General features: G+C 44.5%; 1 pseudogene; it reads right to left on the bottom strand.

Annotated features, from left to right (window-relative positions):
* Positions 1-11,456: 11,456 nt before the first annotated feature.
* On the bottom strand, positions 11,457-12,806 carry LOC118631823 (annotated as a pseudogene).
* Positions 12,807-14,156: the final 1,350 nt, after the last annotated feature.

Here is a 14,156-nt window from a genome sequence, read left to right as displayed (position 1 = left end):
GTGGAAGTGCTTCTGCAGTTGCCAGACATCCCGAAACATGGACGGACAGCTGGCTGAAAACCCTGCTCTAGTGTTTCCTTCTTCTCTAATGAGCTTTCAGTCTTTCTCTTCATCCACTTTCCCCCACAACTTTCCTCTCCCCCGGAATGTTCTCGCCTCCCATTACAGCGATTCAAGGAAGGCGTCTGCCTCACACGGTCCTGCTCACGTCTGGTCTCCGCCCCTTCCTGTCCATCACTCCAACTGTCCTTCTCTGCGCCTCCCTTCGCTTCTCGTGGAAACTCTCCATTCCTTCAATCTCTCCAGCATGCACGTGTGACCTGATCGTCTCTGTATTGTCTGTAACTGTGGCCCCTTCATTTACATTCTGGGTTAAACTCCTGCTGAGCCTGAGGCCTGGAATAGATGAGAAACACAGGAGAAAATGAGACATAGGTGTGCTCTCATTGACAGAGGAGTAGAAAGAGAAAATCAGACAATTACAAACTTCCCGTTACTTTATTTTTTTATTTACTTTATGTTGACATTTACTTTATCAAAATAGAGAAGTGCGGGATTCTTTGGGAGCGTACAGCAGAGGGACCTAGAGAAAGTGGCTGAATGGGCAACCCTGAGAAAGTGACACAATCCAGCGAAAGCTGAAGAATGGTCAGGGTCTGTGAGGCCAAGTGGAGGGCGACAACCCAGGCAGAGCAGAGAGCTTGCTGGCTTCCGCGTAGAGCAGGTGGCTGAGCTGAGAACCCGCAAACCCAGTGTGATAGGTACGTGGCGAGAGCCGCAGAAGTCAGACCATGGCCATCCTGAAATGCCACCAAAAGGTCCATGCATTATATTGCAAGGATAACAGGACCTGAAAGGGGTCTTAATTAGAGGAGAGACATGCTCTGATGACATATTTTAAATTTTGGGCATGCCACACGTGTCTCTGAAAACCAGAAATATGAAAAGGTCTTCAGTAAAAGGTCTTTGCTGGCCCTCAGTTTGCCTCTCCTAAATAGGTATCAGTTTTTATAGTTTCTTATGTGTCCTTCACTTTTTTATGCTTCTACAAGCAAATAAGACCAGAGCTTCTTATTTTTCTCCTTGTATATTCACAAAGCAGCATACCAAGCACAGCATTCTGTACCCTGAGTTATTTTTGATAGCTTTTGACTGTTTTGCATATTGTCGATTTAGCTCTTGGTATTAGTATTAGTGCTAGAATTAGTCTTAGTATTAGTATTAGTTACCTTTTCACAAATGTATGTGTCTCTTCTCCCACCAGATGGTTAGCTTCTCAGGGCAGAAGCTGTGTCTTACTCATTTTGCATGAGGTAGGTGTTCAGTCAAAAATATGTTGAATTGAAGTGGATGATGAAAAAGCATCTTTGTTGAATAAACCCGTTACCATTGAAAAGAACAAATGCTTCCTCTGGCCTATTATCTTGATTTCTTTCTTTTACTTTTAGTTGTGCTAATTTTCCAGTAGATGCCTGGGGGTGGGGTGAGCAGAAGACATAATGAACCCCCATGAATCCATCCCCCAGCTTCAACAGTTATCAACATTTTGGCGATTTTGATTCTCGTCTATCCACTGTGGGGAAGTAGAGGGCTGTGGTATTGTAAAACAAATGTAAGACACGTCATTTCCTCTGTAAATACCCAAGAATGCACCTATAACTGATAAAGCCTTTGCTTTAAGAACATAAACTCCTGCCAACAAAATTACCAGTAAGTCGTTAGTATCATCTAATATCGACTCCGTCGTCCGAGTTCCCTGATTTTCTCAGAACTGTCTGTACACAGTCGCTTGATGGAATCCGTAGCTCCACCAAGCCACAGACAATGCTTGGTCACTAGTCTATAGTTCTTACACTCTTTCATTTCATCACCATCTCCTCCTGTCTTCCTCTCTCTCTTTGATGCCATTGGTTGTTGGAGACACCAGGTGATTCAGCCTGCATGGTGTTTCACAGTCTGCGCTTGGCTGACTGTTTTCCTTGCAGTATCGTTTCATTTGTTTTCTATGCCCCATCTTGTCCTAGAAACTGGCAAAATTTGTGTTTTGAAAACTTCATGTAAGCTGCTATGTAGGAATGAATTGAAGGGTGGGAGCGGGCTGGTTTCCCAGGCAGGGGACAACAGCTCCCCGGACCACAGCCATGGCACGTAGCTTCTGGGGCAAATGGTCCCATCTGAGAAACACTTAGGAGACAGGATCAACAAGAGTTGCTGACTAACTGGAAAAGTGTGTTTTTCTCAAGATCCCGTTAAGAATCTAGGCCTCGGCATGAGACAAACAGAAAAGGCTGCTTTCTTCTGGAAAAACATTTACATGTTTACTGACATTCTCCTCGCAATTATCATTTATGACAAGTTTTAAGAGCACAAAAAGTTGTAGTATTATTGTCGGTGTTAAATTTTATTGCTATGGCTTTAAAATGTAAACAAAAAGAATTTCTTAAGTACTTGGAAATTGTAATGATACTCTTGGGGATAGATTTTACTGCTATGGATACTGTAAAGCACAAAGATAGTAAATTTAAATTGCAGTATTGGTATTGGGAGTGTATTTTATTGCTTTGGCTGGAACACAAAGGAGCAGGATTCATAACTCTTTTTCATAACTAAGGACTGGTTTGGGTTTGGGTGCTGCACAGACTTTCACTCTGCGGACACTGTCCATGGCTCCCTGTGTCCCCCTCACAGGAGGCCCCCCTGTACCCAGCCAGAAACCTGGAAGGCCATTTGGCTCTCCTCTCCCTCTCCCCCTGCACATTCCCCAAATACCTTTCACATCAGTCGCCATCTCTCCCCCCATTTCAGGCACCGTCGTCTCTCACCAGCACCCCCTGCAGCCTCTCCGGCTCCAGCTCTCACCCCTCCCAATCCGCCCTCCACACTCTTCACTGTAACAATGGCCACTGGTTATGGAGCACTGAGAATGTGCCGGGGACTGTGCTGAGCACCTTATAGCAGTATCTCATTTAACCCTCACAACTTCCCTATGTTGGAAGGGTATCTTTTTTTCATAAATGAAGAAACTGACTTCAGAGGTTAAACATTAAAAGACATAATGGTCTTATGAAAATCACCAGGCCAGAGCAGAAAGTAAATCTTAGATCCTTTCCTTTTCTTCAATACTCCCTGCCTTCCTTCCTTCCTTCCTTCCTTCCTTCCTCAAATAAACCCCTTGGCATGAAACACAATACCATCTCCTCTCATTATTCCTCTTATCTAGAATGGAACCCTTTTCCCGTCATTGTCTAACTTCCATTTATCCTTCAAGATTTATTTTAGAATCATCTTCACCAGAAAATATCCTTCAAAGCTATGCACTTCCAAACACCATAGGCACACACATGGCTGTTTGAGTGGCTCCCCTCCTGGCTCCTGCTGTACCCTGGGCATCGCCCTGTCACACTGCTCATTATGCTATATTGCAACCATCTGCCTTAGAAACACTTCTGGACTGTAATTTGCCTGAGGACAGAGACTGTGTCCTTTGTGTGTGCACTCCCAGGATCCAGTGCCTGAATCCTGGCCCACAGTGGTGATCAATGACAGTTTGCTGAATAAATACATACAGTGAATTCAACCGTGATTATTGGAACAACGAGACATAAGCTTTTGAATCTCAAAGAAATATCAGGTCATGCTTGTAATTAGACTGAGGAAGTATATTTATATACTGTTTTCAGCAATCTGCAATTATACACCTGTTCTCTTTCTAACACCCAGGAAAATGTTACCTATAAACTCCTGGCAAAGTATACTGATGGAGAATAAGCAGTTCCTTTCAGGGCATTTTAGCAAGTACATGGAAAATAGCACCCTAGCAACCAAACAAATAAATATTGGGAGTTATGTTTACCATGTGACAGTGAACTTGGAATGTTTCAAGTATAGAAATTAGAAGGTTTAGTTACCTTTGAATTCTCCCAAATGTTAGAGTCAGCCTAAGTTCTGTGAGCTTCTTGTTTAGTGGAAAACTCCTAAAGTCTCCAGTTATGTGAAGCACTTTTCTTTGCAGTGGGTCCCTAGTGAGGTCATAAACTCCCAGAGCCGAGTATGGAACTGGCCAACGTGGAAAGTAGGAGAAGCTGACAGGAACCAGGCCTCTAACTGTAGCGGGTTCCTGCCTCCCTTTCTATTCCCATAGAAATAGCCATCTGATCAGCAAAAATAAGTTCAAGATTCTTCTCCTTTGTTTTCCTTTCTTCTTCCTTTGAGATAACCCCTGGAGGTTTTGTTAATTAGAGAAAAAGGACCTGTGGCTGGACCTTACAATGTTTGAGAAGTTAAATACTCTCCGAGCAGAAACAGCATGTTTTTACTCTCTTCTGCTCCTGTGGGCTACCTTCTCATCACCGGGGCGAGGTGCCCACAACCTTTGGATCAACATCACGTTCCAAGTCACTTCCGGCAGTTGGGTAACCTTCTGACTGCACACTCGGCTGGGTATTCATGATGGTCCCTCTCAAACGGAGATGAATGTGTTCTATAATGTCTGTTTTCATTACATTAGGCTGGGGAGATGAAATCAAAAGGACTACTTTCAACAGAAATGTCTCGTGTCGACAGTTCAGTGCTCTCTGCAGAGGCCCTGGCGATGGCCCGCATTGTCGCCGGACAAAGGCCATCGGGATAGATGGCTACCTGCTCGTCGTCCCACATGGCTGTTCTCTAGCCAGCAGGTTGCTGGGGCTTTTTTTCCCCCCTTCCCCACAGCAGCCCTCTAATTCCACCAAACCCTCTAGATTAACAAAAACCGGAAGGTAAAACAGCACAAAATGATATCCCTGCGTGAGCTGCTGTTATGCTTTGCAACCTAACGACACCAGTCCGACCTAAGTGCGCGTTATTGCAGCAATCGGAGCCACTGCAGGGCTGTAAACATTTCCTCTTCTTGGGTTTTCTGGTGTTCTGCTATTCAGCTGAGAATTAGGACGCAGGGAAGGGCCACCTGACCAGTGCAGTGTGGCGCCAACTGTACAGTCAAGATGACAGGAAAGTGAGGGGCTGGCAGAGGACTAGGGATGAGAGCTAATAGAGCTGATTGAGAGAGAAACACTGAGCAGAGGAAAAGAGAGAAAGGGATCAAAGTGAGGGGAGCAGGGGCGACGAGGGAGCAGCTCTCCAGGCGGGGAGCTGGAGCTGCGGCTGGTCCCCGGCCTGGGGCTGGCGCAGCGTCCTGGTCTCTTATCTCCCAGGCACGGTCCGCTGGGCCGGGCGCCCAGGACACGAGCATGCGCAGTGCCCGGCCTCGCGCTGCTTTCAAGGCCAGTGTCCAGACGTCTCGGGTTTCTCCGTCAAGCCCTTTAAAGGGATTTCCTCCTGCGGCAGAATCCTTGCACCAAGTCAGATGCACAGTGTGCAGTTAGTTTACTTTGTAAGAGAGAGAGAAATTGCCCTAGCATTCTTACTGGGTCTAAAATCTCCCTTCTGTAAAATAGCTTTCCAGGGTTGAGAAGGGATTTGGGGAGGAGCCTGAAGCTGGGGCGCAGCAGAACAGCACGTGTTCCCGGCGGCTGTACCGGGAGGAGAGGAGCCCACATCTACGCTCTCTATCCGATGGCCGGTTCCCTGGGGGCCTGGGTGGTGGTGAAGGGAGCAGCTGTGGACATAGAAGGGCCTAGAGATGCCAGTAGCATCTTTGCCGCTTACTAGCTGTGATCCGGAGTAAGTGACTGAATTTCCTCAAGTCTCCGAGTTTCTGTGAGAACTCATTGCAATGATGTAGTTCAAGTGCTTAGCACTTTGCTGAACACTTATTTGACCTCAAATGAAAGATAGTATTCTTTGAAGCATAATAAAAAGGATATGAATAGAACTAAGCCTTGTGGGGCTATGAGTGAGGAAAAGGGTTGTAGTTTTAGGGCTGCGATCCTCATTAGCAAATCCTGGGAAGTTCATGGTGGTGGATAACGTATTTCTAAAATCAGGTTCTGGAGAAATGGGGGATTCATTCTGCACAGTCCCTTCCCAAAGGTGAGGAGTAAGGGAGGGAGGCACCCATCCAGGGCCAGGGGCAGGGTCCGAATGCAGGAGGGACTGGCTGGAATTCGGGTTAAGCTGGGGGCTCCCCTTTCCTAATGACAAAAGTGTCTTCCTGAGAAAAGTCCTGTCCTAACCTCAGAGGCAGCTGTGCCCGGCAGTGTTAGGGGGAGCTGGGGGCCTTCCCGTTATGGTGTGGACTGACCGGGCAGCTGGAGCTGTGGGTACGAGCTATCCGAGCTATCCCAGGATTTCACTGTTTGCCCAATTGCATAACAACAGACAACAGAAAAGGTGCCAATTCACTCTTCAAAGGCACATGAACACTCCTGTTCCTGAAGCATTCAGACATCAGAAATACTGATCCCCCACTTCCCAGGGCCTCCCCACAGCCCCTCCTTAGGATGCAGAAACAGGTCCTTGCTGATGAGCCATCTAGGACGGAGAGTCACCGGCACACTTTTGTGGCAACAGAGGCTTCTGCAAATGCTAGCCCTCGGTCTCTGCCCTCCCTGGCTGCTGAGGCGGGAAGCCAGCTGCATCCCGGGGAAAACAATTCCATTCCACAAACAATGTGGTGCCCTGGCCAGCCATAATGAGGTCTGGTTCACATGTTGGCACACACACAAAATATTAATTAAAATAATGTGCATGATAAATAATATTGGGATCCAAAGCACAGGCCTCCTCTAAAATCACAGTTGGTAATTATGTGGGTGCCTGTTAACACACACTCAGAATTCCAGTGTTGCTTACATGACAAAATTAGTCTCAGGAGGTGACCTTGAGAGGTCGTCTGATGTGAGCATCCTCTTGTTTATAAACTGAACAATGTCTGAACAACCCAGGAAGAAGATTAATTCGTCCTAATTTTCAACCACTAAGATAAGAACTCCTTGAGAACCTCAATAATTCAATTTAATAAAAAATATTTGCATACCAGCCCCTGGAAGGTTCTCTGCTTAGCATTAGGGGTAAGGATGGTAGTTGGGGAGGGAGGCTAATGGGGTGGGGTATGAACCATAATTCATGTTTTCAAGAAGTAACTGGTTATTGGTTAATATCTGTCCCAGACAAAAAGTCCTTCTGTATGCCTCACCTGAATCTTTCATGCTGCTGTAAAAACCCCATTGTTTAGTCCTTGACTGAGGAGCTCACAGGATTCCAATTCTAACATTTCTAGGGCCTTTATTAGATACCAAGGGCTGGGGATAAATGTCCCAGCCTCCAATTTGTAATGGATAAATGTCCCTAACACTCCTGCTCACTACTGAGATCCAGACCTAAGGTTTCCCATCAACTCCGACATGGAGAAACGCCATCGTACGCCATCTACTTTATCTCGACCTTTTAAATTATTACCAAAATTGACATTTATTGCCCTGGTTAGTACAGAAACCTAAGTGGGAAATGAAAAAGATCCCATTATCTTAATTCCAAAACCATTTTCTATTTGCGGCTCAGGCAACATTTCGGCATCTCGTTAAAAGTATTTAATTTCATTCCCTCAACAATAACCCACGTATCACACCAGTGACCATAACTTCGGTGTCCCAGCCCCTAAATTCTATTAGTGTTCAGAAAGCCTCATGGTTGCAACATAATGTTCAATCAGTGCAGAGAAATTAATTAAATTAAAATTATTTTTATTGTGATTTAATTAGCTTGATTTAATTACTTTGTTCACTGACTGAGCATTCTGTTGTTCCAGCCAGATCCTCGCTCTCATTCGTGGCATGAACGTTCCCACAGAATTACACTTTTTCTCTGTTCAGCCATTGGAGCGGGCTGGGGGAATTTGCCAGAAATTCACGATTTATCACAATCAGCATCATCACAAATTATAGGAAGCATCCAGCAATATGATCACTTCTAAATGAAGTGTCTAAAAGCAGGTCACACCAGCAGCCTTGGCTGTTAATCCATCATATTTCATAGTCAGCCTGACACCCTGTCCAATTTGCTGTGCCTGCTTTATCACCGGGCAGCTCCTGGGGGCTGCTGCCTCTCAGAGTGCCTGAGTCAGGGGTCTGGGTCCGACACGGGCAGCTGTCCTTACAGAGCCTGCCCCCCTGCAGCCCATACTCACTGTGGCTCATGCTGCCTCTCCCTCTGAGCCAGGGGGCCTGCCCCTGAGGTGCATTAACTGAAACCCAGATTCCCTTCAATTGTCAGTATAAGCAACAAACCAGCGAGCATTGGCAGTCCCTGCGACCTGGTCCCCAAAGAACACCATGTATTTCCATGATCACATGACAACTACTGGGCATACCTTGGCACACTCTACTTTCATGACTTCTTCAAAACAATAGTGGGTGTTCAACCCTCTCCACCTTCTTACCGCAGTGCAGTGTGACTCAGGCTGGGCCACAGCCATCTTCAAGTTGGTGTCTTCTAAAAGTCAGCTCTGGCATGCCTATATTTGAAATGTGTCGCCGTGACGAATGTGTTCAAAGCTGTACACAGTTGTTTTCTTACATTCTAACAAGTGTATTTCAATACATCTGGCTTCCAGGGTGATCTTTTGTGCTTCATTGTGTGACTTGAACCCATTTTTCTGAGAAGAGATCCATAGGTTTTGCCAGAATGTTCTAACAATCAAGGCCTCGGCCTTTTCTGTCCCTGTGTTCGTTTCCTGTGGCTGCTGTTAACAAAATACCACAACCTTGTGGCTTGAAGCAACAAGAATGTCTTCTCTCAGGGCTCTGGAGCCAGAAGTTCAACCACAGCCTCACTGGGCAGAAATTAAGGTGTTCGTCAGGCTGTCCCCCCTCCAGAGGCCCGAGGGGTGAACGCTCTTCGCCTCTTCCAGCGTCTGCGGGCCAGCCCTCCTTTGCGGACACATCCCTCCCGGCCCTGCCTCTGTCTTTCCAAGGCCTCTCCTCCCCGTGCGTGTCACCTCCCTCTGCCTCCAACCAGAGAGAAGCAGTCAGCGCTCAACTGGATAATCCAGGATAACCTCTCCATCTCGTGGTCCTTAATTAATCACATCTCCAAAGTTTCTTTTTCCAAATAAAGTGACATTTACAGGTTCCAAGGATTAGGACCTGATATTGTGGGGGCCACCATTCAGCCACTACGGTCCCTATGCTTAATTCTCTATTGACCATATAACTCTGGCCTTGAGCCTGATGACATCAGGGTCATAAGGTACTTTCAAATATGTGTAAAACTGTACCACATTGTGATAGATGTCCCTGCAAAAGCCCATGGAAATGAGCTTAGAGTTAACATGCTGGTTCAAGAGAAAGCAGGTCTTTTAAACAGCGGAGTGTTCCCCAAGGCCTGGGAGAGGAAGCAGGCCCGTTTCCTCACCTCCAGATGCAGGAGGCAGGAGCTCTGTAAATCTGCCGCTACTACATGCGCAGCGCTTGGGCCCTGGAGGTCTCACAGGGCTGTTGTCTACGGTTCTGCTTTTCCCTCCTCCACCTCTCATCCTGTGTTCTGCCACGTGGTGAATGAGGAACTTATGCCACTGACCAGAAGTGAAAAAGGGTAGGACTGTGTGTTTTTCAATTAAATAGAACAACAGGAAGTGAGTGTTAAGTTCAACATGAGATGTTCTGGCTATTGTTTAGAACAAAATCTCTACAGTCAGGTGCACCTGACCAGAGTTGATTTCCAAAAGGAGTTTTATAACCACCTCTCCTGGGGACCAGGAAAATGGTGCCTGGTGGCAGCCTGGTATCATCCTCTGGTCTAGAAATCAGACATGGCTTCCTGCCCCAGCTGTGCCGCTCTTTGTGTGATTTTTATCCCCCCAACCTGACCTCTCTAAGTGCCAATTTCCTCACCTGTGGCAGGTGTACTATGTGCTCTCCTGAAAGGTAGGACTCACTCTTATTTTTCTGTGTGAAGCTTTGAGCATGGTGACTGGCATACAGAAGATGCTCGTATTCATACTCATTTTCTTGAACTGTACGTTGGTGTAACCTGACTCACAGACTCAAAGCGATACTGGGCGTGCTGCCTCTGAAGGTAACTCCAAAACCCTCCCCAGACAGGTCCGTGTTCCTGCAGATGTCCTTGCTCTTCACTAAGTCATTTTGCAAGGTCTCTTCTAGCCATATGATACTCTCAACCCTTTTAATATTAGCCTCGGAGAGTGCTCATCTGCACTGGAAATGAGTAGAAAGAGGCCTCCGTCACGCTGCTCCTCGATGCAGGGGCATGTCCTGTCCATCAGAACTGTGGGCAAACCTTGGTGCTCATCATCAAGCTGCAAAGACCTTTGAGATGATCTAGTTCACCATCCTCCCTTTGCAGAGAAGAATACAGAGCTGTCCAAGGTCACGTGGCTGGTTAGCAGCAAAGAACCCAGGCAGCTAGGACTCACTCCACTGTCTTCTAGTCCAGTGCTTCCTTCGTTCTAGCATTCTCTGTCTTTAGCCCGTTTTCCCACGGCCTGGTGAAGCTGGCTCGGAGCGCCACCTCACAGCTAAGTGCTCCAAGCTGTCAGAGGTTACAGCATGCTACTGACTCCTCTGCACAGGCAAGGCTGTGAGAACCCATAAACAAAAACCGTTCCAGCTGCTCTGAAACACTGTGGGGTTTTGGTACTGCTTGACTTTTGCAGTATACCGTTTGGATTCCTTCTTCTTGCCTTTCCTGTATTTTTTTTAGTTATTCTTAGTGGTCCTTTGAGTATTACAACTCAACTATTAAACTTATAACAATCTAGTTTGAAAAATACCAACTTAGCTTCAACAGTATACGAACACCCTGTTCCTGTGCATCTCCATCTCTCCTCCTTTATCCGGGTGGAGCAAAGGTAGGCTTCCAGTTCTGGGTATGCAAAACACCGTTTAGTCTTGTATTATTATTTATTAATTATTGTATTTTCCATACAAACAACTGTAAACCTACTTTCGCCCTACCCTTATTGTTATTGTTACAGATTGCATCTTCATACATTGTATGTCCATTACTATACACTTACAATCATTGTTTTATAAATTTGTCTATTAAATCACGTACAAAAAAGAGAAATTACAAGCCATAATAGAAGTGAAATAATACTGAATTTTATATTTACCTATGTAGTTACCTTTACCAGTGTTCTGTATTTTTTCTTATGGCTTCAATCTAGAGTCTATTGTCTTTTCATTTCAGCCTGAAAGACTCCCTTTAACATTTATTGTAGAGCAGGTGTTCTAGTAATAAACTCCCTCAGCTACTGTTTGTCTGGAAATGTCTTAATTTCTCCTCCATTCTGGAAAGATTATTTTACCAGAAATATATATATATATATATATATATATATATATATATATATATATATATATTGCATTTTGAGTTTGTTTCTTATTTTGATTAAGACTGCAAAGAACCCACTCTAGTCTTATTCCACTTTTCTGTTAATAATGCTTACAAAAATGTTATCTCATATAAAGAGGATTCCTCCAAGGTGGTTTCCATAATTATTCCTTTTTGCATATGGAGATAAAGTATTCTTCATAAGAAATGGGAAAATATATCTTTCATTTATTAATCCAACTAAAGTGATGAGTGCTAAACTAAAATTCCCAACCAAATCCCAAAGATGAGCAAAACAAAAGCCCAAAGTTTTTCCCATGAGAGAAACTATTCTCTGCTAAGTTTAAGATAAAATAGTCCTGAGAATACAAAAAAATCAAGCATCTTGATGTATTGGAACCAGCTACACCAAACACATTCCTAATGTCAGGAACATATATTACAAGTAAAACAATGATATTATTGAGTGCTAGAGTAATAAAAAAAAATGGTGAATCCATGAGAATGGAAAATTGGAGAAAAACATCATCACTAAATCTTTCCCTGCAAGGCAGCGGATTAAAGGAACTGTCAAAAGCACAGCAAACATTATGCATACCTTCAAATCATGACAACGGCATCATGTGGCAAATATTTACTATAATCTTGTAGTATATCAGATACCACTTTGCCATAAAAAATGAAGTACGCAAAGAGTGCCGACATAAAATACCCGAGAAAAAGTTGCTGCGTTGCTTACATTCTGCATTCTTTCCCGTGAAGGGCTTTGAAGCTCACAGTAGCAGAGCAGTACTGAGAGGCGGCGAGAAGTGAAAAGGCCGCGCTCGGCACGGCGTAAGCACTCTCCGAGGAGGAATGAAAGAGCTTTGCTTTACAATCATCTACAGCATTTGAGATCTGGAAGGATCGCTCCATACAATTTAATGTCAGAGGACAAGGGGGCCATCAGAGGACCGTTTTTAAAAGTATTATCACAAGAGAAAAGAGCATCATAAAGAAAAATAATAAATGGCTTGTGTAGCCAAGAAAGCCTATTTTAGGAAAAAGTGCAAGAGGAGACACAATGAAAACACAAATGATTATTAGTTGTGTTTGTCCATCAAGATACCAAGATCCACTAGAGTCTCCAGACAAAAATTTTGAAATAACAATAGGAAGCTATGTCTGTATCTAGTGTCATAGCTCTAACATTATGAATTATTATGGGGCCTGCCACCAGTACCTTCCCAGGTAATCCAAATGCAAAGAGCCCGAGATCTTCATAAGATGTCACAGATGTCTAAGTACACTTACTAAGTAGGAATTGAACTAAGAAAGAAGCCAGGAGCGCAATTACCAGCAGCGAGAAACTAAATCCAAGGATACCAGTATGAGCCAAAACATAAGCAAGTCAAGGATGCCACTTCCCATGATGGCATTCACCAAATTAAACACTGAGAAACCAAGTGAAATTCCTGTCTGTGAAGTTTGTTGCTTAGCAACAGGCTCAACTCTTCCACCTACACCCCCTCGGGCTGCTGGGAAGAGACATACCAGCCTGGCTTGATGTTGATGATCCCCCAGGGCGCCTTCATGGCTGCTGCTGGCTGACTGCTGGGTCCATCTGCAAGCTATTCCCCCTGCCCTCCCATTGTTAGTCGCACCAGAAGCAGAGCTGTAGGCTCAGCCACTCGGGTTCCCATACCTCACCAGGGCAGGGACGGGATATGAAGTTTTTGATTGATAGTTGGTTTTCTTTTTTTCAGGGCTTTGTGTCATCCCAATGGCTTCTGGCCCCCATGGTTTCAGAGGAGAAATTGGTTGTTCATCTTATTGAGGATCTCTTGAACATGGTGAGTCACTTCTCTCTTGCTGCTTTCAACATTCTCTGTTTATCTTTGGGTGTCAACAATCTGACTCCCACGTGTCTTGGTGCAGATCTCTGAGTTTCTTGGACATTTATTTCTTCAGATTGGGGAGATTTTAGCCATTATTTATTCAGTGCTTTTCTTCCCCTTTCTCTCTTCTGCTAGGACTCCTATACTATGTACGTTAGAATGTTTAATGACATCTCGCACGTCCTTCACACTCTGTTCATTTTCCTTCATTCTTATTTCTTTCTGCTCCTCAGACTAAATAATTTTAGTTGTCATACACACTGCAAAAAATAGTTCAGAAAAGTTACAAATGGTTGGATTTAGCTTTCATGCAAGATTAAGCAATTTTTGATGTATAGAGTTGCCATGACAATATTCAAAATGTCCAATTCTCAACAATAACAACAACAATACAAATACACAAAAAAAGCTGAGTTCATCCTTGCCTCTTCTAGCTTCTGTTGCTCCAGGCATTTCTTGTCATGGTAGCATGAGTCCAGTCAGTCTTCCTAGTGCCTTCTTCCCTGTATGTCATGTGTCAATTCCTTATTCCAGTCTCTGAGAAAGATATCAGTCATTGCACGTAGGACCTGTCCTAAATCCAGAACAATCTCATCTCAAGATCTTTAACTTAATTTCATCTGGAAAACTCTATTTCCAAATGAATTCACATGCACAGATATCAAGGTGTGGCATGATACAAAAGTATATATGATTCTTACCCATAGTTCCTGGTACAGTTTCTAAAACCCTTGGGATTTCCTGAGAAATAGGAGTATCTTTTATTATTCATAATGAGTCCCTTTCAAACACACAGGAGTTTGAGCTAATGGCAGTGCTTTTTAATGGCCTCAGGATGTGTCTGGTCACCAGAAGGATGTAGTGATTAGAAGGTTAGAATTTTCAGCCCATTTACCAACTTTTGGTAAGGGGATAGGAGGGCTAGTCTTTATAAAAACTCTGAAACAATAAAATAAAGAGATCTTCCAGGTTGGCAAACACATCAAGGTGCTGGGAAAGTGGCACTCCTAGAGAGGGCACAAAAGCTTGGCATCACTGCCTCGTGTC

This window comes from Molossus molossus, unplaced genomic scaffold (genome assembly GCF_014108415.1).
Source record: "Molossus molossus isolate mMolMol1 unplaced genomic scaffold, mMolMol1.p scaffold_m16_p_16, whole genome shotgun sequence".
In the NCBI taxonomy this organism is placed as follows: domain Eukaryota; kingdom Metazoa; phylum Chordata; class Mammalia; order Chiroptera; family Molossidae; genus Molossus; species Molossus molossus.
This window is presented reverse-complemented; position numbering and strand designations above follow the sequence as displayed.